The sequence below is a fragment of the Tympanuchus pallidicinctus genome, unplaced genomic scaffold (genome assembly GCF_026119805.1).
Source record: "Tympanuchus pallidicinctus isolate F22 unplaced genomic scaffold, pur_lepc_1.0 scaffold12, whole genome shotgun sequence".
NCBI lineage: Eukaryota > Metazoa > Chordata > Aves > Galliformes > Phasianidae > Tympanuchus > Tympanuchus pallidicinctus.
Genome location: NW_026294637.1, coordinates 827493 through 852398, shown reverse-complemented (window position 1 = coordinate 852398; position 24906 = coordinate 827493). Strand labels below are relative to the sequence as shown.

Here is a 24906-nt window from a genome sequence, read left to right as displayed (position 1 = left end):
GGCAGGTGTCCCTCCATAATTCATAGCGTTCTCTGCATGGAAAAAAAAACCCTGGGAAGCAGCAAGGCAAAGTGGCAAGAGTTGAAGTGCCACTGGTCTCTGTTCCCATCCCCAGCCCAGGGCCTTAGGGTAGCAGCAACAGATGCTCCCATCCCCGTGCCACTTAGCTTTCCTGCCCAATCCCTCCTTTTTCAGAACTCACAACACGTTTGGTAACACTGAGGTAATGGGCCAGGGTTTAATCCCTCCCAAAATCACAATAACCCCACAGATGGATGCACCAGTCCAGGAACGCATTAGTATGGGAGAGCACAGCAAGTGGTGCTGCTGCCAGAAATACCAGAGGAATTAGCAAATTGGGTTGCAGCTCTCGAGTGAAACCATTTATTTGGGATGGACTGTTCCTTCTTGTAATCCTCTGTCATCAGCACTCGCTGCGAAAATTTAACTGTGTCAGACTAAGCCGGCGTGGTAAGCCTCAGCGCTAGCTCTGCGGGTACAGAGACTCATTGGTTGCCCAACGCTATTTGCAAGTCAAGTGCATTTCTTTCTTTGTGCTGTAATTGCTGAAGACTGCAAATGCCTTACTAAGCAGATCGAGGCGGCGGGGCCGGCTGGTGCCAGGGGGCTGAGCCTCGGCTGTGACTCTCACTAACCCCATCCATTAGCTTCCATCCTCCTGCAGGATGTGGGGCCGGGGGCACACAGCCTGCTGCTCGTTGGAAAGACATTGACATGGGCAGTGCTTGGAGTGTAGAAGGCTTATGGTGACACATAAAGCAGAGGTGAACATTCCTAATGGCTTTTCCAATGCTTTACGAAGGTAACTTTGAAAATAAAAGAGATAACTTTAAAAAAGTGCTGCAGCTGAGCCCGCACTCCTGCCCCCACTGAACTCCCTGCCCCCTACTGGGGAAAACACTGGTGGAGAAGAAAGCTTAGGAGGAAGACGTAGCAGTCGCCAGGTGTGCGAAGCTTTGGGCTCCAAACCTGAGAGCATCGAGAGTTCAGCTGGGGTTATGTCAGACCTGGTGACACAGAAAGCTCTTCCCTCCAGCGCTTGAGCTTGCGTGCCAACCACTGCTGTGGCTGCTGAACTGTGTTGCACCCCGGCCTCATCCCCAGGACATCGCACATCTCCTCCTCCAACCACTTCTGGATGCGCAGCTCTTTGGAAATCTGCTGCCCTCTCTTTGGGCTTTTGATGTACCCCGGGAGGAGGGTGCGTGGTAAGGTAAGCATTGCTTCACTGCTGTTTGTGCAACCCCGCTGCAGATCCCTTATTATTCACGATGATATCTTGCCACTTGATACGCATAATAGCTCAGAGGTACCGTTGACTACATTTTTCCAGTGCTTTGATGTGCTAGCGATAACTTGTTTCTGTTTCGCAGCCATTAAGCTAGGTGGAAATCATTACACTACATTAAGTGTGGGGTTTGTTCTTTAATCAGCGTTGTTCTGGTTCCAGGCTCGGTGTTGCAATCTGTCATATACAGAAAATATCCTCTTAACTCAGGTAACAAGTTTGGAGGAAGCCAGCAGAGCTGAGCAGGGTTTCGCCGAGGTCAGGAGCTGAGGGCACAGTGCTCCCAGTGCCTCGAGCATCCCTGGCTGTGGTTGCTCCTTTTTCAGGAGCAGGCGCCAGTGCCTCCAGGACAGACCCTGTGGATCCATCACACACAACATCTGTTTGACATTTTAATGTCATGTTTGTGAAAGCAGCTAAATGGGAAACTTTGAAGGTAAGGGTTGAATTTTTTAGGGTGCAAGGAGAGGTTGACCCAAGCACGTAGGTTCTGGGAAAGAGGGGAGGAGCACCCAGAAGGGAGAAGCCCTGCAGTTGGTGCCGCAGGGCACCAGTGCTGCTCTGTGCAGAGCCCCTGGAAAGCCTGCACAGTTTGCAAACCAGCACCGTATTTGCTTTGCAAAACCTCTAACCACCCCTCCCCAGAGTATAGGACAGAGACAAGTGGGAAGGGGAATATCACAGCCCATTAAGCCCTGGGTGCTGGGATGGGGAGGGGTGGGTGACCCCACCACGGATGGGGCCACACCGCTCACATTGGCCCCTGCTCTCACTCAGTGGCTTTGGCACTGGTGTCTCAGTTTCGTTTCCTGCTTTCTTGCAGCCTCGGCATGTTTAGCTTGGCCTCCTGCATTCTGTGACATGAAAGCCTTGGCTATAAATACATCGTCCCGTCTCCGAAGCCTTTGTCGTGTTTTCCTGCTTCATCCTCCCGGGGAATGTCGGGTGAGGGAGTGCAAGGTCCTGCTCCCACTGCAGCTGCTGGAATCCTTGCGCTCTGAGATGCTCCCCTTGCCTAACGTCCTTCACCTTGCTCCACTGATCATAGAAACACAGAGTTACTAAGGTAGGAAAAAATCCCCCAGCCCGAGGCCAACCCATCACACCGTGTCCTTCAGTGCCACATCTCCACATTCCATGAGCACCTCCAGAGATGGTGACCCCCCTCCCTGGGCAGCCCATGCTGGTTCATCACCGCTCTTTCTGAGAGGACATTTTTGGATGCTCCCATGCCAGACCAGGCAGCACTGAGTGCCCACGCCAGGGCAGGCACGCCTCGTGGGTAGTAAACATGTGTACGGTAGCTGCCCATAATTACAGCCCTCATTCAGCTGAGCATCGCCGCTCAGAAGGCATCTGAGCATGTGCTCAGAGGTAATTACACGCCTGAAGATCTTCCCGACTAGGACGGATTTCAGGCTGCGTTCGATATCTCCTGCCTTAGCTGTGATTCAGCAGCACTGTGCTCTGCCTCTCCATGGTTCCAACGACTCAAATCATCGTGAGGTGACCACAGGGCCTGGCACTGCGATCCAAGCATTCTGCACTTCTCTCCGCTTTGTAGCTAGGAAAACGAGTCTGCTTTTGAATCTTGTTGCTGATTCATAGCCCTTCCCTCCATGCAAGACGGCAAATTAAAGGCTGATTAGGAACCGGCTCTGCAGAGACCTCATGAAATGGCTTCTCTGACACTTAGGGGGAAAAAGAGACAGAGAGAGAAAACACTTGGTTAGAAACTGCCTCGATACAAGAAGGCGAAGCCGCACCGGGCCCTGTGTGCAGTCAGTTTTTCCATCCCATTTGCATAGCAGCTCTGGTTTCACGCAGCCGGCGTCGCCCGCTTTGCCCTGCGTGTGAACGGAGCCCACGGCCGCTGTGCGCTGTGCCCACGGCTCAGCTCCCTGCGGCGCTGCGTCCCACAGCCGTGCACTGCCACGCTGCGGGGTCAGGCACGGCCACCAGCTGCAAGGCAGGCGGTAAATGATAAGGAAGCCGGCTTGGAACAAAGTGCCCCCAGGCCACCTTCCGCTTTTACTATTATTTCTTTAACAAATCAGAGCAGGCGTTGTCAAGAGAAGAGAATCTCGAAACAAGCGGCTTGGGGTTTTGCTGCTGAAGTTCCCCAGGGAAACACTCCTGGAGCCCAAAGGCACAGCAGAGGTGGCTGGGAGGCGCAGGCAGGCAGTGCTCTGTGCCATCCCCTCGTGTTCCACACCGTGAAGTCTTCGAGGGTTTTTTTCAGCTGAGTTCCTGCTGCACAGCACACGTGGCAGTGTGCCTCGGTCTACAGCATGGGAAGGGCAAGCAGCTCATCAGAAGCACACAGCTCATTAGAGGGGCCGTTTCTCCATCACGTAACCATGAAGTACTACAGGATGCAAGGAGTGGGGTCCTGGGGCAGGAGCCAGCAGGTGGGGGGATGCAGGTCCCGAGTCCATCAGCAGCCATGGCTCCTCCATGCACTCACACCCACTCTGCCCCGCTCTGCTGTGGGGTGCAAGTCACCCTCCCAGAGTTAAGGATGCACCATTCCTGCATCCAAACCCAAAACTGAAGCAATGTGCTGGCGTGGCCACTGCTCTCAGGGAAAGCAAATTGGCTCAAAGGAGCACAACGGGCAGCGGGCAGCACCTGCAGGGCACCCAGCCCTGCCCTTCCCCTGCCACCAGCTCACTGTGCGACCTGCACTACCTGGTGCAAGCCTCAGCGCTGCGGATAGAGTTATCATCAGCATCTATTAGCGACAACAAACAATATCTGCTTCATTCATTGTTGTAGGCTGGATTATTAGCTCTGGAAAAACAGCTCCCGGAACACCCAGGGAGCCAGCCGAGATTCATCTGTGTCTAATTAGCAGTGGCTTCCTTCTTTGTTTGTTCAGTTAAAATTAACTCTCTTCCTGGAAAAAAAATAAATAACAAAAAAAAAAAAAAAAAAGAAAAAGAAAAGGAAAAAAAAGAAAAAGGAAAAAACACACACAAAAAGCTGACGCTGCCTGGGGCTCTGGGCCGGGCAGATTGGGGGCATGGCTATGGGTGACCCAGGGGCTGAGGCAAGACGGGGCTTTCCCAAACCTACCATGCAAACCCAGGGATTTTTGCATTTGCTTTCACGTCTCCTTGACCCCAAGGACTGGTTAATGTATTTTGTAAGACTGCATCTGTTCTTCGTCAGCCTCAGCGTTTGTGTTCAGTTGCCAAAGGCACTCAGATAGATGTAGAAAAGAAGCCAAAAAAGAACCCCAGATCCCAAAGCCCAAACGTTTCTTGTTAATCACAAAGAACCAAAAATAACTCAAAGCTGCGGTCGTGGAGCTGTGCAACACCTGCAGTGCCAGGACCTTCACGGAGGAAACCAAAGCTGCCCCTGAGCCAAACCAGGGAATACGTGGCACCCGAGTGCTGGGCTCGGTGTGCTCAGGGCTAACAAGCAGTGTGGTGACAGCTCTGGGGAGGCACAGAGCATCCCTGCAGAGCAGCAGGTGCTGGGCTGGTGCACACCCTCTGCTTGCTATCGCTTCATCCCAGCATGGGTAAAGCATCCTTACACCAGGGGACCGTGGAGATGCTGAGCGCTGGGGATAAATGTTGCTTAAGCACTTTATGGCACCTGCGAGAGTCGCTTTGCCTGGGGAAAAAGTCACCCAGTGAGCACTGTTGGCAGCAGGCAGAGGGAGGGAGGTGGTTCTGCAATGGGCAGGAAAAGGGCTGTGCTCTGCTCAGGGCTGGGAGCAATGTGGGTCATAGGGGGCTGCATGGGGCAGGAGAGCCCCGCTGTGAGCATGGGGGGACAGAGCTCAGCAGAGAGCTGAAATAAAGCATTTCTCCTTCTGTGCTGGTTGGGAAAGCAGAAGTTCCGGGCTGAATGGGCCGTGCTGCGCTGCTTGGCCGTGTTATTTAGCTGTGCTGGAAATGAAGGATGAAGGTGATAAAGGGTTTATTTTAGCAGGCAGCAGCCACTAGCTGCTCCGTAATGCACCGGGGAAGCTCAGCTCCGCCGCCCCGTTTCCCATTCCAGTCACGTGCCCCCAAAATTGCAAATGGAGATTTGTTACATTTCATTTGTTCCTATCCCTGGGAAGCCATTTGCGATGAGTTCATGTCTCCCAGGAGGCTGCATTCCAATCAAAGTGAAAAGAGAGGGGGGAAAAAAAGCCGCACCACGCTGAATGACAATGATATCTCACTGCCGACCATCGGGACCCAGCGGCGCTGTGTGGGTCAACGCCGGGCTGCACGTGTGCGTGGGGCCAGAGCTGTGCATGGGCTCGGGCCCATAGCACTGCTTGGCCAAATGTGCATCCGTACGCAGTGCTGCGTGATGCTGCTCACCCAGCTGCAGCTGGAGGGCAAAGCGAGCTGGGAGGCACGCCGGGAGGACGGGCTCAGCATCTGCTTCAAATTAAGCAGGTTTTCTCCTGCCCTTTCCCCGCTCTCATTAACCGAGTGCACGCACTCCCAGAAACTGAAAGCAGAGATGGTTGGGGTGAGCTCGCTCTTATTTGTTTATATTTGTTTTTAGTTTCCCCTTTGTAAAAAAAAAAAAGTATGGTTTTCACTTCAGGGCAGTTTTTGTGGGCTGTGGCGCGGTGTTATTGATTAGCGCCTGCTATTCTGGAGCAGGAGGCTGTCTGACATACTGCCTGCCTGCTGCTAAATGGAAATCTCCTAATCTTTGCAATCCCTTTAAGCGTTGGCAAATGAAAAGGCGGCACATTGTGGCAAATCTCTGCTCGTGGGGAAGAGAGGCAAGAGCTGCCTGTGGAAAGCAGGAGCTGCAGGGCTCTGCATGGCGTGGGGGTGTCTCTCTTTGCATTGGCAGGAGGTGCCCCGGGCATCCCATAGCAGAGGCAGTGCTGACCCACAGCCCCATGAAGCAGCCTGAGGGCTGTGAGCATCGCAGCACCGCAGCAGTGCCCATCCCAGCACGGCGGGGTCAGAAGTGGGTGCTCTGGGGGTGCTCCTGGCCCAGCATCCATTGCTGCTGTAATGAGCAGGAAGACAAATGTGCGTTCACAAAGCCCAATTTACGCTGCGACAGTCTCAGCAGAGCAATGTACTCAGCGCTTCCCAACAAATTAAGGATGCCACAGAACTAAAGCCTCAAAAAGCTGCAGTTAATCCCTACGTCCCAGCCCGGGGCTGTGTGAGGCCATCCCATCCCCATATGGAGCACACAGGGAGGGCATGCTCAACCCCCAAGGCCAGGTGGGACAGCAGCGTGCCACCATGCCTGGCAGAGCACAGTGCTGGGAAAGGGAGCCCGTGTTCATTAACCTGCACAGCCAGGAATAACAATTGCCTTCCATCAGGACCTCATGAATAAGTCGCACCATCTGATTTAGTTATTTATATCCTTCCTGCTGGTAAATTAATTAATGTTTCATTTGCAGGCAGCCCGTAAAGCTACTTCTGCCTGCTCTGAAAGTGGGCACGTTGCAATGTCATCTGCTTTAGGCAGCATCCTCCCCAGGAAAGCGGCTCTGCACTGGGCCCCCTCCCCACGCAGCAGGGCTGCAGGAGCTCATTGCTTTGTGCCCTCCTCTGTGCATCACTGGTGCAACACTCAGGAGAACTCAACAGCCCAGCACTTCCACCCTGCAGAGCTGTGGGACTCCCACAGCCTTTGGGTCAAAGATGGAAAGCCAGACAAATGAACAGAACCTCACGAGTGTTGCAGGATGGTTCCCTTTCTGCAATCCAAGCACTGCACACAGTTGCAGTGGTGGCTGTGTAACATGTTGCAAAATGCAAAATGCTTAATGCACACAGGCCACGTGGGAACACCAGCAGCAGCCTCTCCCATGGCACAAACCATCCCAAATGCCACAGAGATGTCCCCACTTTCCCTCTCTGCATGGGTCACCCCCCAGGCCATGTCCCTGGGCAGAAAAAGGCACTGCCTGCAGCCCGCCTCTGCTCTGATTGCTAATGGCAACCTAATATGCCCAATTATTTTTCAATGCAGACAGTTGCGGTTCATTTGCTTCCCCATCAGGCAGGGGCTCGCAGGAAGTATTCCAATACCAGCCACGTTTTAATTTCCTCAGGGAATGGCACATCTTCTTGTGAAGATGAGCTTGTATCCAGCCACGGGACCCCAGCAGGTCCCCATCGTCACTTAAGGGAAGCAGAACTGTATGCCCCCATGTTCTTTTTTGCTTTTTTTTTCCATCCATGGCCCATTATCTGGGATGCCAAGCTCGAATCAGGAGGACTGTCCACGTCCAAACCTGGAGTTGTGCTCTCTCAGGCAGTGGTGCCACTCTGGGGTTTTCCTTTGTTCTTCATTTTCGGGTTGCTTCAAAGAAAACGATGAACCATAGAATCATAGATGGGGTGGGATAGAATAGGACAGGTTGGGGTAGGATAGAATGCAGTAGAGTGGAGTCATTAAGGTTGCAGAATACCTCTCAGATCCCCAAACCCAATCGCAACCCATCCATCCCAGCTTGCCTCTCAGTGCCACATCCCCTCAGTTCTGGAACACCTCTGGAGATGATGACCCCAGAGTTTCCTCCTCTTTTCCATCCCAATCCTTTCTCTGAACCAGAAGGACACTCCCTGCCCAACCTGGGCATGATTTCCAGGCCCATGTTCCCTTTTGGATGCTGCTGCCCACGGGTACCTGTGCACTGATGTGCAGCTGCAGCTCACCCTGCCCTGAGCCGCTGTGAACTGCAGTAATAAAGCACACGCTAGAGAGATGTCACTGGCAGGATTGTTAATGCGTGAGCCTAATGAATATGAATGGTCTCTTCATAAATGTAGCTTTGTGTCATTAAATTCCTTCACACCTCACTGATCATGGAAAGGTTACTCAGAATTAAATGTAAATCACATATTTACTGGTACGAAACAGATCAGCGTGTCGTTTTTAAAAAACATATAATTTAATAATGGTGCAATCTTCCCCTAACCAGCCTCGTGTGATGGATTCGCGGTGCTCCGTCGCTTGGGGTTTTCAGGGGAAGGTGATACAGATCTCACATTATGGGCAATTTACACCGTGTTTTTTTTCCCCCCTAACAGTAGACCTCAGTTCTTAATCATGTCAGTGGCCCAGAAATGAAAGGAGTTATTTCAGCCACGTCACTCCATATAATTAAAAGATTAAGGAACGTCTTCCGTTGTGTTAGAAATTAATGGGCTGGGGGCTGGGTGAGCACCCGATCCGGGCAGTGCAAGCTGCAAGCATCATGGGGACACTGCACCCCTCTCTGGTTCTGCTCCAGAAGCAAAAGTGGGCACGCTGACACGTGGTGCTGTGCAGCTGCTGTGTTTGGGGGCGCATCTGGGGGCAGCTGCTGCACGGAGCTGCGTGCAGACGGCTCAGCCACGGCTCAGGGGAGGATGTCAGTAAGGAGCTCTGTGAGCCACCCAGCTGCCGCCAGCAAAGCCCCCTCGCAGACTGCTTTAACAGCACCAGCACACATTAGCTGGTAAGGGAGAGCTGATTAGTAATTAAATGGCTTTTAAAAATAAAACCATTAAGACTAATCCCATCAAATTTGGAGCTTCATCCAGGCAACTCTTATTAATTATTGTCCCACCTTGCAACTTCTAAGGGCCGGGCTTAGTTGGGTAAGGGCTGGCAGTTGGGTAAATCAAGGCACTCCTTTTGTGCCATTATCCCTGCTGGGACAACAGGGCAACCCAAAATGGGGCAGGTCCTGTCCCTCCCCATGCACGCCGCCACCGCTGCCATATCCTCTGCTTCTGCCCTCAGCAAAGCAGTGCTGTGAGGTGAAACGGGAGCCAGAGGGAACCTGAGCAGTGCTACGGGGTGAACCCAGAGCCAGATCCCATCTGATGCTGCTGCCATCTGCGGCCGCTCTGCAGCAGAGGGACCTGCAGGGTTCGGCCACAGCGCCTCATGATTTGCCTCAAAGTATCAATAATTTCAGGGTTAAGGAAACAAAAGCTTTTTTGCTTATTTGTGTTTTTCCCCTCATCAATACTGGGGCCAGGCAGGCCACTTCCAGACAGTCCCCGGGGCCTACTCAGCTATTAAAGATAGAAATTATATCTTCATAACCCAGGATATTGCTGCTCGCTTATTTATGACTTGCTCCATTTCAAGAATATTTATTCTAGACAGGGAGCCTGATAATTTTCATCCAATCTACTTCTTATAGCTCAGGGCAAAAGAATGGAACAGCTCAATTGAAAGAGCACTTTCCTATTATTGCCAGGTAAGGGCAGAGCAAGCTGATCTCATTTCTGCCCTGAACTCACAGCACCACTGGATTCAGCTCCTTTTTTTTTTCTGCTTTCTTTTTAATTCATCGAGGAATGGCAGCCCACACAACCACTTAAAGGAAGTACTGCATAAATCCCAGTGCAGTAATTACCCATTTGGAAACATGACGCTTTATAGGAGAAGCGGCATCGCGCCAGGATGCTCTGCACGCTACTCCTACTCCAGCTGAAATCCTCCCAGGGCTTGTAGGCAGCAGTTAGTGGCTGCAGTTGCAGGCTCATAAAACTAAGCCACTGCAGCTGGGGCACAGGAGCTGCAGCAGAAAGCTGCCGAGGTGGGAAAAAGCCATCCAGGATCACAGGCCAGAGGAGGAACCAGAGGACCTGTGGCCATAGGGAGGCACAAGGGCTCGATGCTGCTTGTTGGCCAACAACCAGCGCAGCCCCACGTGCTCTGCACCTAACCAGCATGGAGCTAGGCTGCCTGCAGTCCTGGACGTGATGGGAGAGCCGCAGTCAGCCCTGGGGGGTGCTCTATAAGGTGGGTCAGTACCCCAAACGTGGGTCAATTCTCCACAAGATGGATCAGAAAGTCACAGAATCACATAGGGGTTAGAAGGGAGATCTCTCTGGAGATCATCTAGCCCAACCTCCTGCTAAAGAGGGTTGGATTGATGCTCTATGAGGCTGATCAGTGCCTCATAGGAAGGGCTGATGCCCTGTAAGATGCACTGATGCCCAATAAGGTGGATCAATGCCCCATAAGACTGATCGATGCCCCGCAAGATGTGTTGATGCTCTTTAAGATTGATTGATCCCTATAAGATCAGGTGATATCTCGTGAGATAGGTCATAGAATCATAGAAACAGAATGGTTTGTGTTGGAAGGGACCTTAAAGCTCACCCAATTCCAGCCCCCTGTTGTGCACAAGAACACCTCCCACCACACCTGGTTGCCCCAAACCCCATCCAAACTGTGCTTTGTTACACCATGAACTCTCTGATAGCACGTAGGTAGACCTGAATGCTGCAAACCAGATAGACCAAACGGATAACAGATGCAACAAAGCATTGCAATTGAACTTTCCCACTGGCTGCTTGGTAGCAAGGAGCCTGGTCATGTCCCTGCTTGCACAGCAGCACCACGAGGCCACCAAGCACCTTTCTCCACCTGCTGCGTGCCTTAAATGTCAAAGCCAACGAAGTGTTGAAGGGCTTTATTGCTTTTTGTGAAGCCGATTAGGAATATCTTCTGCTAGGTAAAGAGTAATATTGCAATATGAAGGATCGGGGAATTTGGAGGCAGCGCTGTGTGAATTCCCCACAGAAACCTCTGTTCTCACAGCCAGAACAGTTATCAAAAAGACAATTTAAGCAGCATTGCACTCTAACTAGCTGGAGGACACAGGAGCCGGTCCTGTACAGCAATCTTTCAGCCTCTAGTAAATGAAATTGCAAAAAAAAGTATAAAAAAAAAAAAAATCAGCTTTCCTCCCCGATGGGCAGGAGGTGAGAGAGGCAGAAGGGCTGGGATTGTTAGAGCTGTGAGCTCAGCTGCATCCCTGCCAGCAGCCAGAGCTGCCCCTCAGAGCTGTGCTTCTCCCCAGCCCCAACAGCTCACCCACAACCCCACAACCCCACACCATCACAGAGGGTGGAACAAGCCCATGGCCACAGTGCTTGGGTTCTATTCCCTCTGTGCCCAGGTGGGCTCCTGCCATCCCCAGCCACCAGCAAGAGACCAAAAAGTGAATGAGGTGCATCTTACTGCGCTACAAAATCAGGTTGATGCTGGGTGCCAGATGTGATGCCCAAAGGGTTTCTCTTGTCCTGTGGGAGAGACGTCAGACTGCAGTGCAAGCCCTGAGCATCGCCTCCAGGCCTGCTTCTCACTCACCCCAAGGTGCAATACTGTCTGAAGAACAGTGCTGGAAAAGCAGCCTGAGTTAATGGCTCTGGCAACAGCATGGACCCAGGGCAGCGTCTGCCAGTCCCTACTGTTAATGGCCATTATTTAGGGACCACCCTGAGCTCACCCCGTGCTTTGGAACAGCAACATGATGGTCCAATCCAGCTCTGGTGAGGACTGCGGGAAGCAGAAATCCATTTCCACTCGCTTTGATGGGAGCTGGACTGAGCCCCAGGGCTCTGAGGCTCTGCCCATGAATTTACAGCAAACATGGCCATTAGAAAAATGATAGCTTCCCAACTGGAAATCGTTTACAGATGCATCCAGGGGAAAATTCCCTCTATTTATCCCCTGGTCAGGCAGAATTGAAAAATGTACTGCAACTGAAGCCCCCGTGACATCCCTGGGACACAGCCTGCCTGCAGGACCCACAGCATGGCTCTGGCACAGCAGCACGGTGCTGTGCGTCAACCTCACCGCATCCAAAGACAGGAGGACATGCATCCACCAGCACTAGCACAGAAATCCAGTCCCAAGAAGGAGGAATGGAGGCAAGTTGAGGTGTCTTTTCCTGGGATTTTGTGCCCCAGATCTCAGAGGTCCCTCGAATTCTCCAGGAAGATGGAGGAGAGCAGGCTGGAAGCATCCCCTAAAGGTGATGGAGCCTGCAGTGCTTGGTGTTGCTTTGAGGAAGGCTGGAGCAGCATTCTTGTGCTCCCAGCAGTGAGCACAGAGCTGTGCCTCTGCTTGCTCCCTGCTCCTTTCCCAGCACAGCCCAGCCCTTGCTGACACAACTGGGCAGTTTGAGAGAACGACCCACAGGTTCACTCACACCTCCGCTAAAGGGAAAGCTCATTACATGGTTGATCCAAGTATCCTTTATCCAGAATCTCAAATTCTTATTAGAGGCAGTAATTAAAACAATGGCAGATCAAAGCACTCCCAGGCATCTCATTTCAGATAATTCCTCCTCGCCTTGGCCCAGCCTTTGTTCTTGTTGCTCTGAGGTCATCAGCACCATTAGTCCACCAGATCACCATCCCACCGCCATCCCATCATTACCTCACCAAACCATCGTCCCATCATTATCTTGCCCAATTGCATCCCGTGCCATTTCCTGGGGTGAGGAGAGCACCAATCGCTGCCTGTAGCTGCAGGAGCACAGGGCACCACGCTGACCTCTCTGTGCACACAAAGACAGACCCTCAGTTCCCTCCTCCAGACAGGTGCATTTTTTCTTGGAGGCAGCCACAGCTGAGCCACATTTCCTCTCTTTCCAGGCACTCATGCAGAGACAAACTGCTCCATCTCCACACTGCAGCCTGGAGCAGAGCAAAACACCTCACCCTGCAAGGCCAGCTTAACAGCAGCTGTGATAAGCGACGTGTTCGTCCTTGACCAGCAATTAGCAAGTGCCTGGTGTGATGAGCATCTCCTGAACTCCTCTCCCAGCTCTCACAGCTGCTGCTTATTAATGTTTGTGTGTGCAGCTAAAGCAGAGGGCAGCACGACCCGGGGAAATCGGCAAGCTTTTATTAGTGCTGCAGATAATTACATTTAATCAGGACACTGGCTTTTCCCACACCAGATAGCTGAACCATCAATCTTCCCTTTAATAATAAAACCCTCTCCAATTCGTTTGCATTCATCGTTCCTTTTGCAACAGCCCATTGCACATGTTATTGCTCCACCTCCTAGGGCATATTGCAAGGCATGGTGTGGCTGTTCCTGTGCCCCACATCTCCTCCCCATGCCCCACATCTCCTCCCATGTCCCCTCCCATGTCCCATTTAGTCCCACCCGTCCCATCTACCCAGCATGCAGAACTTTGGGGAAGCTCTGTGCCTTTATGGGCTCCAGAGGAATTTCTCACCTGCTGTGAACTCACACCACAAGGATTGCATCTGCATCGGGAAGTGTTTGCATGGGAATGCAGAGGGCTGATTGCGTGTAGGAACTTTGAAGGAAGAGCTGATGGGATTTTTAGAAACAGAAATAAATGCTTTGTGTGTGTGTGGGGAAGGGGGGGGGGGGGGAAGCACGGGCCTCTCTGGAGATAGGAAAAATAATGTATAAATGAATAACAGCACAGCAAACATTCATCTTCAAAGCCAAAATTGGGGAGTAAAGCTGAGGGTATTATAAATCCTATTTTGCTGTTGCTTGGCTGCTGCTCAGCATGGCCAGCTCGTGCCAGGATGGACGCATCCACGCTGTGCTGCACATATCCCAGACCATGGTTGGGGTCGGGAGCCCCCGGGCATGGTGGGAGCCAAGCAAAGCCTGCAGTACATTTTTTCCCCCAAAATATTTCTCTCCTAATCTAAACCACCATCTTTCATCTCCCTTTTATTTCTTTCTTTTTTTTTTTTTTTCATTGATTCCTGAGTCCTGGCAGTGGGAAGCTTGGTTGATGGAGTGTAATTCTTGGCACATCTGTAAAAAAAAGCATCACCCCCTTTCCCTTGCAGCAAATCCCACCCTGACAGGAAGAAAAAAAAAAAAAAAAAAAAAAGGCCATTGGCCAAAACATACAGCCAAAAATTACAGCCAAACAACCTGTTTCCAGCCAGTGCCAGCCCCTGGAAAGCCAAGTAGCATCACACAACCGTGCACACACAGCGTCAGTGATGAGACAGAGCTGCAGACAGTGGGCACATGGGCTGTTGGTGAATCACACGGTGAGGGGGCTCACCCAGAGGGGCAAAGCAGAAATCTGTCCCTGGGACATGCGTTTTTTACCAACATCAGCACATAACAGCTTCAGGAGGGGCTCAGTTGAAGTCGTGGGGGGCGTCAGGTGCACGACACAAAGTGTTGGGTGAAGGGCCCAAACACTGGGTGAAGAACCCAAGTTTAGGGTGCAGAACCCAAGCTTTAAGCAGATGTGCACTTGTTCCCTCAAAAACTTCCATGCACCACCTCGCTCCACATCTGGCCACATGCTGCAGATCCCGGGGAGCTGCAGGTCTTTCCATGCAGCGCAGCAAACGTCATCGGAGGCATAAGTACTTCCAGATCCAGCACTGCAATACACAGAATCCGCCTTCCCCTTGTCGTGTCTGCAGTCAGGTTTTACATATGGGTTCCCACCACCCTTGTTTTTTCCCCCTTTCCAAAGCGGGTGATTCGCACCACGTGTTGCTGACGCTCATATCAAATTCTGCTCTATAATGAGAGTAAGCGTGGAGTGAGAGGAGTCACCCACTCGGTAGCTGCAGGACACAAACAAAGCAGAAGTCATCGTGCAATAGCTGCTCTGCAGGAGAAAAAAAAAAAAAGACAGAAATCCATGCACTGGAATTTCTTTCTTTCTTTTGATCTGTGGTGAGAAATGAAATGATAGAGCACCGCTTGGCAGGATCACCTCTGGCACGTCAGCTCCATCATTCCTCCACCCGCTGAGCCCTACAAAGCTCTGTGCCGTATCCTGCTCTCCCCTGACTGCACCCCGTGCACGGTGAGGGTCCTCCCCCCCTGCACAGCCCCTGGCCATCAGTCTGTAACCGTTTGCACAGCAGTCCCACCCCCAGCACTGCTGACGTTACGGCTCCTGCAGCGTCGCAGGCAACTTTTTTCAAACTTTCTATTTCTGTTCATTAATCATTTAGAGAAATGTGCAATTACTCGAGTCCAATTACAGAAAATGTGCAACTACTTGAGTCCCATTATAAGCCTGGATGAAATGCCAAGAACTTGATTAGAGCAAAACCACCGCCAGCCCCATATACTTTAAAAGAAAATATTGTGTGTTCTCCTAGCGGGTGAAAAGAAATCACAGTTTATTTACCCACAAACGTGTCTAACCATTGCTGACAATATGGGAAATCTTTCCTATCGGCCTTAACGTGATTTCAGCCTTCCCTCAAGGAAGAGATGTCTCTCCCTTAATTAAAACAATGCCTGAACTCACTGTAACCCCCTGATTTCACGGTGAGAATCTGCTCTGATTTTTCCAGAGGGTTTACAGCCGCCCCGTGAGCTGGCCGTGGGCCCAGCCCCGCTCCTCGCTCCCATCCATGCGCCGGACCGCGGCGATGCTGGGGCAGGAACGGCGCTTCCCATCCACGGCTCTGCCCACCGTGAGACCGCGAGCCAACGGGCCACGCTTTGTTTTTTCAACGGCAAAGATGAGAAGAGCAATAAGAAACGACGCGAGGTTCTCCGGGGGCTCCGGCGGGACCTGGCCTCGCTAATCTTTGCGACCAATTGGCTTTATTCAGTAATCCGTAATTACACGAACTGTCTCCTATGCAAATCATAAACGTCTCAATCAATCAGCGCTAACAGCCCATCAGATGGGAGCGCAGAGCACGGAGAGCGAGCTCGGATCGGTGCCACATGTGGCTCCCACACCCGTGTTATTTAGGTCAGCATCTCCTGCGCTGCGTCGCGGCGGGGAGCGAGAGGCATTACTGCTCATTAGGGATTAAGCCCAGATTTACGGCTCTTCTCAGCGCGGCCGCGCGGCCGCCAGACGCTCCCCGCCACCAGATCGGAGGTTTTGGAGGAGAACGGCGAGCTAAGGGGCTTAGGGAGGTGAATTAATGCACCGGGCCTCCGCAGCTCATCCAGAATAAAAATCCCTTATAAAAGCGTAATTTTCCTCTTGTTACTCGTGATTGCAAAATAATAAGATTGTTTAAAAATCCGATAGAATGGATGTCAATACTGGCAGGGGACGCAAGGGCGAAGCGCGCGCCAGCCTTCCGTGGCTTTTCTTAATTTTAATTAGGATAAAATTTACTAATCTTACAGGGTTTACAGAAGTAGGTTTGCCAAGAGGCCATCAATTGATCTGAATGATATTGGCTTCCTCTTCAGAGCCCTTCGCTGACTGCTATGCAAAGCCTGGGCTTTTAGCTCCATTCTCAGATCGTCTCTGCAGCTTTTTTGGCATGTCAAAAGGCCAGATGTTTTTTATTTGAGAGCAAATTGACACGTTAAATTACATTGTGCAAACAGTAAAGCCAGCCATGAGTAAACAGGCGACGAGGATTCATTGAATTTTATGGGTCGCAATAATGTTTATGTAATTTAACAAATTTATGCTTCGTGTCAGCTTTACCACAAGAGTTATTCATTCCAAAAGGAAAAGCAACTTACATCGCAGCCCCCATGTTATTCTGCCTGGGAGCCAATCAAAAGCAAAACAAGCTTTAACATGACAATTGCACAGGGGCGTGCGTGTGTGCACACCATAATGTATCTCGTGTAACTTAAACACAGTCTGCGGATATTGCTCGATTTGTGTTTTTTTAATACTAATTTGATTACTTTTCTATCATCCAGCCAGAATGCAAACAATGGGAAAGGCTTCTGCCGAGCCAAGCGCCGCTCCAGTGCCGTAATACAGATATACTCTCCGTGCGGTGCTTTCAGAAGGTCATGTTGATTTTTACCATAATGCATTTTCCAGGTCCCTGGGAACCCACAGCAGATTTAGCAGGAATCCTCAATGAATCAGGCTGTCTGCACTCCCAGTGAAGCGTATACCTAGCCCGAATTTCGCTGGCAATGAACCATGCCTTAATATTACAAACTCCTCCGGCTATTTAAATGCAAAATCACAGCAGACTTCGGGGCGAGCAGCCGGGCAGGCCGTGCGCTGGCAGCATCACTGCATAGCTCTCATTAATGCATTTAACACCCCGTGTCTCCGAGGCCAGGCGGAAGGTCAGCACGGAGCTCCCGGGAGGCTGGCGCAGCAGGGGTTAACGCAGGGAAGTGCTCCTTTTGGAGCAACGAGGCATGCTAAGCTCATCAGCCCTCTAAACTGGCATCAATAATAAATGGCTTTCCACCAACACTGAGCAATTATCAATCGCAGGCGCTGCTGTAGGGCCTGGCTACGGCTGCGCAGGCAGCAGAGTGAAGAGCAGTGCTTGCTGCTGGCAGCAAGGGAGAAGCCCTGGAGAGCAATTCAAGGCATCTTCCCACCGTCAAGGCCTTGCTACAGCCCTTCCCACATGCAGGGTCACCAGGAAAGGCTGCGGGTGCCACCGGCTGGGGTCACCAGTGCCATGACCCTGCCGTGCAGCACCAGGAGCAGGACACAAGAGTCGGTGGGTTCTGGCAATGTAAAGTGGGTTTTTACCCCAGGTGAGGGTTTTTACCCTCAGCCAAGGCAACGGAGAGCTCTGCAGCTCACCCTGCTCGCAACACTGCCATCAGCATGGAGAAACCAGCGCGAGCCAGCTCAGGGCTACAGCAGGGCCTCAGCAGCCAAGCTTTCCCAAAGGTTTTTCTCCACGCTCTGCACTGAGCCATTTGGAGGTTGCACAGCAAAGGACGGCCCCCAGCCCCCTCAGCTCACATCCCAGGGGTGATCCCTCTTTCCTCACCTCGCTCTGGCCCAAGGTCATGGCATGCCCAGTGGCACTGAGGTCACACGTTAAAACCATCATCACCACTGGCAGGAGTTATGGGGCCAGCACCCAGCAGAGCCCTGCAGCCCCCCAGCAGCCCGCAGCCCACCAGGGATGCCACAGGAAGCCCACACTGCCTTGCTTTAAGAAGCACCGACCCCCAGAGTGATGCAGCCCATTGGATTTGTGAGCACAGCGTGATGGGACCAGATGAGCTTCATGGTCTTTTCCAACCTTAACGATTCTACGCTCGTTGCAGATTTCCAGGCAGAGGCTCTATTGGTTCCCGCTCCATCTGAGCGTGGGGACAATGCGGGCACTGCCCTCGTCAGCAGGAACTGGGCTGAAACCCATTTGGTATCTCAATGGCATTTAGAGCAGCCTTGAAGGAGAACTGTGTGCAGGATGTGAAGAGGGAGCTAAGGTTTATTGCAGTCAATATAATTAATTTCAAGCTAATTTGAGCATCTGATTAAGTTTAACATTACCATAAAAACTAAACTGCTATTTAAAACCAGAGAGGGGTTTATTAAATAAGTGTTGGAATGCAACAGAAAGCAAGATGAAGGTAATAAAGTCGCTTAAAGTAATAAAATTAAGTGAATGCTCGAGATATCCGTTGATGGATCTCTCTTTTACCCTTCCCCAGTAATAGAGATCTTTCTTCCTCAGTCCTCTGAAATTCTTGTGGGTCTTTCCAAATTGCTACAGCAAGAAAGTACACGGGGGAAAAAACGGAACCTGCTTCACTGAATTATTTTACTCCGAAGCAGAGGAGAAGACCCCAGGGATTCAGGTGCTCACATAAGGGCACACGTGGCTCTGAGCACCCTCTGCTCCACCTGCCAGGAATGGTGCCCAGGGGGGCTGTGGGTCTGGGGAGGGACCTTGGGCTCACCTCCAGCTTGCTGCTGTGGGATGCAATCAAACATCAGCCCAGCGAAAGGACGGATGGAAATCCCTGCGGGATTTCTACTGCTGCGCCAGCGCCGGCCACGACAACTTGCCCTTCTCCTCCAGGTCTGTGTGTCAGCCTGAGAAAACACTTATTTACTCTGAAGGCCACGGAAGCCTTAAAATACAAAGCCTGAGATAACACTGATAAGATCACACAGACATCCGAATTAATTTATACCGCTGTCCTAAGCAGAAGTGACTCACTGATGGCCGGGGAGCGCTGTCCCTCGGGTGAAGGCGGCTGTCGGGGCGCTGGGGCACGGCCACGTGGGGCTGGTGCTCACATCTCCCATCAGCCTGCGTGCAGAGCTGCCCCACGGCAGGGAGCACGGAGGCAGTGATTGCCATGAGCCGGCCCCACCGTGCCCAACACAGACCCCAGCCCTCCTGCACCACCAGCAGGATGCTGACACACGAGGCACTGGAGCCAGCATTGGGATGCAGGGCAAAGAGTGAAACCACACACATGACGGAGCGGGGGGCAGACAGACCAACCTGCTGCGCATCACCGAACCCTCGTGCAAGACTCCCAGCAACACACAGCGAGGCTTCTGCCATCGCTGCAGCACCCAATAGGGCCCCACTGCCCCCAGCTTTCCCCCCAGGCTGGAGGGGCCCACAGACCTGGAGGAGTCCCATCACCACTTCACGTAGTTTAAACAAATACCAATTCCCAATTTGAGACCTTCCTGAGATTTCCACTTGGCACGGGGCTTTGCTGGTAACTTCCAGCGCAAGGCTGAGCGCAATTTAGATTCTAAAATACCACTGTGGGCTGTTCTCTTAATTGATTTCTTTTGTTTCGTTCTACTCCTCAAAGATTTGTCAACATTAATTTTTATACGCTTAACACTTTGCCAACGCTGGCCAACTTTTTAAAATTAATGAGTTGAGATGGAGATTGAATACCTTCCTTTCCCCACCACCGCAGCAGGGAACTAGCACAGGGCAAGAGTAAAGTGTGTTATCAGCATTTAATTTGTGAATTCAGGGCGATTGGAAAGCAAATCTGCCAGCAGCCATTGGCATATCAGTGGCGGTGCTGCCGTTCCTCTGGATGAGCTCTTCCTGTTCACGTTTTGTAAACAAAATAAGTGCTGTATTTCCCAAAACAACGTGAGCCCCCTTGGAGACCCGTGGGTATCCTGGGGTTCGGTCAACACAGCGGTGAAATACTGCATTCACAGTGGGTTCCTGGGGAGGAGGCAGCTCACAAGAACTGAGCGGCAGTGCCCTTCAGCTGCACGCTGTGTCAGTTGTGATAAAGCATCAGTAACTGAAACTAACAGAGCTGGTGCCAAACCCCACCGAGAGGCACCCCCAGCAAGCACAGCGCTTGGAAGGCAGGAGCAGCTCGTGTGTTTGTAAGAGGGGCTCCAAAAATGCATTTTTGAGATAGCTCGTATTAAAGTGCAATTACAGGTAGAGTAACAAATCTGCTTTCTCATATAGAGAAAGTGTGACCACCAGATAATGCTGGAATTAAACAAGATGGCAACAGCGACTGCAAAAGGCAACCCAGCAAACGGCCTGATCGCTGCTCGGGTGATGGGTCCATGCCAGTGGGGTTGGGATGCACAGCACACAGTGGGGCCTTTCGGGTGGTGATGGCAAAAGGGCAGTTTGGCACCCACTGCGTGCTGTGTGTGGAGAGATGCTGGCTGTCACCAAGGAAACTGGGGATGGCTGGACAGACCTGCTGCTGCTCTGGGGAGGGATGTCAGCAGCCGAGTGGCGCTCCTGCAGCTGCTCTAAGCTGCTCCAAGGGGTGGGGATACCATTTTGCTTCTTTGCATCTGCTTCCAGGGATGGGCTAGAGCTGCTGCCACCCGGATGTGAAGGAGGGGGGACATCAGCCATCAGGGGGTGGCTGGGAGGAGAGCCATGCACTGGGGGTCTTCCCAGCTGGCTGTGGGTTCTTGGGGGTGAGAACAGGGATTAGTGGGAACATCACTCCATCTCCTCTTGAGGCTTAACTACCTCTTCACCTGTAGGCTGGGTTCACGATGCCTTCCCTGCAGCTGGAGAGCTGAGCGGTGCGGTGGTGGATGCCCCATCCATGGGTACACCCAAGGTCAGACTGGATGGAGCACCTGATGGAGCTGCGGGTGTCCCTGCTCATCACAGAGAGTGGGACCAGATGGCCTTCAGAGGCAGCACCCTGCACAGCACCTGCACGACACAGGGCAACGGGCAGCATGAAATCACCCAGGATTCAGCCCCGCCGCACAGAAAACCTCACATTTTCCACTGCCAGAAGTGGTTTGGACAGCTGATGACAGGAGAGGCCGCGCAGCCTTCATAGGTTTGGCACAGGAGATGCTCTCAGCACTTCAGCCCCAGTCAGGATCAAAACCCCAAAGCAGTCCCAGGTTGGGCTGGGGCAGCTCCCTCCACCCCTCAGGCGACCCACTGCACACGCACACCTCCCACCCTCGGCTCAGACGTAATTGCATTTATCTGTTTCCATTTTTGAAACAACGGGGAAGTTAGCAAAAGCAGAATACTTAAGCACAGCTAGTTCTCAGCAATATAATTCTCTTTAATCTTTTAAGCATTTGACAGTATTTGCTTGAAAGAAGGAGCAACAAGTACATAATTATTGCACTAATTAAGCTGCCAAAACACAAGCATGCTGCAAGAGCACCTTTGAAGCAGTGAGCTCTCGATTCATTAGCATCTGCTGTAAGCTTATTAATCACCTAACAGGCAATTAGCAAGCTGTTACTGTTTGAGACTAGTATGTAAATAAATTCTTGGGTTAATTTCTTCCTCTGATAATAAAGAAAACATTATGAAAATTAGCTAAGCGACAATGTAAATGATCTTGACTGTTAATTATATGATGGTGTTACATATGCGGCCGCCGCACACGAGATAAGGGATGCACCTCTCACTTTGCGTACGGGTTTAAAAATAAAATTGTTGACACAGGGAAGAGGGAGGCTTTCTGCATCAGAGTCACAGATGTTTGCCTTTAGCTAACCAAAACGAGCCGCCAAACGACTGACACTGCAGAATGAGCAGCAGGGTGACGTGCAGGCAGCAGCACAGTGCGCAGAGCTCAGCCTGCAGGGCCCGCAGCCTTGGGCAGGGGCACCGGGCCGCCCTTAGCCCAGGGTCTGGGCACCCAGAACTCTGTGGGAATGAAAACCATTGGAAGTGATGCGAGGTGTGAAGCAGAGCCCCGCCTGCACAATAGCGGCTGCTATTTCAGAACAAAGAATAGATTCTGATTCTCCCCATTTCCTAGAAGGAGGACATCATTCTGTGGCTCGGATGAGATGATTTACCTGTGAGGCCGTCCATTACCACTGCCAACCCAGGCTGAAGGCATCGACCCGTTACCCATTATTTGCCAGGCTAACAAAACGAGGGCTCCCCTCTCCCAGGGCATCACCTCCTCTGCTCCTATTGCAGCAGCATTCACTCATCCACCAACAGAACCTCAGGGCAGGAACCTGCCAAACAGATGCAGACCCCGGATGCAGGCTGTGGTCAGAAGCACAAACCCCACACCAGGAACCCTGTCTGTGCCACCAGCCCTTGGATGCAGGCACAGCCCTGTGCCCACATCCCATACAAGGGACGGCACGCTCTCATCCCCAACTGTCACAAATCTATTCCATCACAAGCTCAGCTTTACAGCATTCTCTCCCCAAAATCCTCCCCGCTCCTTGAAGCGTGCTCCAGCGAAGCAGAAAACTAATTACAGCGCGCCGCGCACCCGCTCGAGTGAGGAATTACCAGCAGCAGAGGTTACTTAATAATCTTATTAATTTAAACTATTTTATCACTATCTTTTGCCCCATCATTATGCACACAAAAGGCTGAATATTTCACAATTAAGAGACTGAAACAAAAAAAAATGAAGATTAAGGGAGGGATGAGGCACTTCCCAGCATCTCCAGGCAGCACTGAGCTCTCTGGCCTCTCCTCCGGCTCCAGTGCCACTTCGTAGAACCATAGAATGGCCTGGGTTGAAAAGGACCACAACAATCATCTCATTTCAACCCCCTGCTATGTGCAGGGTTGTCAACCACTAGACCAGGCTGCCCAGAGCCACATCCAGCCTGGCCTTGAATGCCTCCAGGGCTGGGGAGCATCCAGAACCTCCTTGGATCCTGGGAGGAAACAAAAGCTGTGAGTTGTTCAGTTCCAAAAGATCGTTTTCCATTTCCAGAAGTGAGCGCTTTCCATTTCCAGAGCTTTAGAACCACAGTGTGAAAACAAAAGGACAAGGAGGGAATGGCTTGTAAATGGGTTTTTAGTAGGAGCAGTGCTTCAGTTTTATGGTCGGTAGCTGGAGATCCCTTCAGAGCGATGTGCTAAGAGGTTATTTTGGATCCAGCTTAGAGAGTGCAGCAGTTTGGCCCATTAAAAAGTAAATTTTTCATGTCAAGAAACAATCTCTTGCAGATGGAGCGCTCAGCTGTGAAAAAGAGCAAAAAATCTGGGTCAGGAACGCTGCATGTGCACAGCAGCTCTGCAAAGAGTTCCTTGTTCCAAAGGGAACCCGCTTCCTGTGTGCATCTCCCAGCACAGGAGCAGTCTCAGCAGCACTGCACTGTGTGCCACCCACCTGTGGCCATCCGACCCAGCTCACCGTGGCCCCATCTCTCATTGCAGCAGGCCGGCTGCTGCTCCAGCGTGGCACAGCAGAGCTTTGCTAAGGCCCCCTTTTTGCTAAGGGAAACTCGCCCTTGGCTCCAAGCAGCTCCAACCAAAACCGTGCTCCACTGCACACGCGGCACCCAGCTGCGATGCGCTGCAGGACGGCGCTTCTCCTGCCCGGTGTTAGTTTTCCCTCTGTTCAAACACAGATAATGGCTGTGAGCAGGAGTCACTCAGCATCCCTGTGCATCACCTCCTCTGCGTTTGGGAGATACAGCCTGCGGCAGCAAAAGCTGCTCTTTGAATCCACCTTCACTGAAATAACACATTTAAATAATAAAAGAGCTCATAAACCCAGCATTGTTTTTTAAAACCATTAATTGAAGCCATCAGCAGCAAAGTGCTGCTCTCACAGCAGGAGCCTCTGCCAGCAGTGCTCAGAGCTTGGAGGGGCATTGAGCACCACCTCCAGCAGGAAAATGAGAAAATATTCGCCACAAAAGAAAAGACTGAATGGAACAGAGGGGCAGTCGTCGGTCAGGAGGTGCAGACCCCAGAGGGGAACTGGGACCCCACACTTTCCTGCACCATTCCAGCACTGCAACCCTCCCTATAGCATTCACCAAAGCATCCTCCATGGGTAGGGATGTGCTCAGCCAGCCCCACCACTCCGAGTCCATACACCAGTGGCTGAGTGAAACGTCCCCATCTCCCAGAACCCTTCCCCGTTGCTGCCAGAGGACACCAGGGTGACACAACAGCAAGGAGACAGCAGCCCAGACCACAAAACAAGGTGCAGGAGACGGCTTTCCAGCATTCCCAGCAATACCAGGCCAGCAATGATTGCAATACAGCCATTCTGCAGCACCAGGAACACCGAGGCATTGCAGCAGCACAGCAGTGAGCCCTGCCTAGAGCCCCTGGGACACACAGAGGGAAAAGCCAGGTGTGGGTGCTTGGTTCTGCCCAGGAGGGCACACAGAGCCTCAGGAGGAACTGGATGGGCTGCAGAGCACAGTGACTCACCAACGCCCCACTGCTCGGAAGAGAAATAAGCTTACCAGACCGAGGGTTTCCTTTTTCATCAGCTTTTTGAGAGGAACTCCCTTGGGTGGCACACTCCTGGAGGAGCCAGGAACACCACACAGCCCAGCTGTGAGCACGCTCCTCATACAGGCTGCAGCACAGCCTCAGCTGCCGTGCATTATAAATCAGTGCAAGAAGGGAACACCCCCCACCAAACACGCCGTGAAATTCCTCACCTGCAGAACAGCGAATCCAGAACCCTTATAGTTCAGCGAACACAACTCCTGAGCTGTGGCAATTCGGCACCCCGCACTGGTGCCGGCCGATTCCTCAGCCCTTCGTACAAGAGTTTTGGGCTCTCCGTTCTTCAGAGCTGCGGCCGGGGCGGCGGGCAGGGGGGAATGGAGCTTAGCGGGCCTCGCAGCGCTGCCGGGGCTCCTCCTACCACCGTGTGGCCGCGGCAGCCGCTGCACCGCCCGATCCCGCAGCACTGTGGGAGGAGAGCGCCGTCGACGGCACGAA

At 52.0% G+C, this 24906-nt stretch overlaps 2 long non-coding RNA genes across 2 annotated transcripts; both read right to left on the bottom strand.

The window, feature by feature from the left end:
• Positions 1-7430: 7430 nt before the first annotated feature.
• LOC128075467 (uncharacterized) lies at positions 7431-12914 on the bottom strand. Its single transcript, XR_008203843.1, has 3 exons — positions 12482-12914; positions 11279-11340; positions 7431-7609 (listed from the first exon to the last, which is right to left on the bottom strand). It is a non-coding gene; the product is annotated as an uncharacterized LOC128075467 (long non-coding RNA).
• A 7841-nt stretch (positions 12915-20755) lies between these two features.
• On the bottom strand, positions 20756-24906 carry LOC128075466 (uncharacterized). Its single transcript, XR_008203842.1, has 3 exons — positions 24621-24906; positions 23327-23553; positions 20756-23176 (listed from the first exon to the last, which is right to left on the bottom strand). It is a non-coding gene; the product is annotated as an uncharacterized LOC128075466 (long non-coding RNA).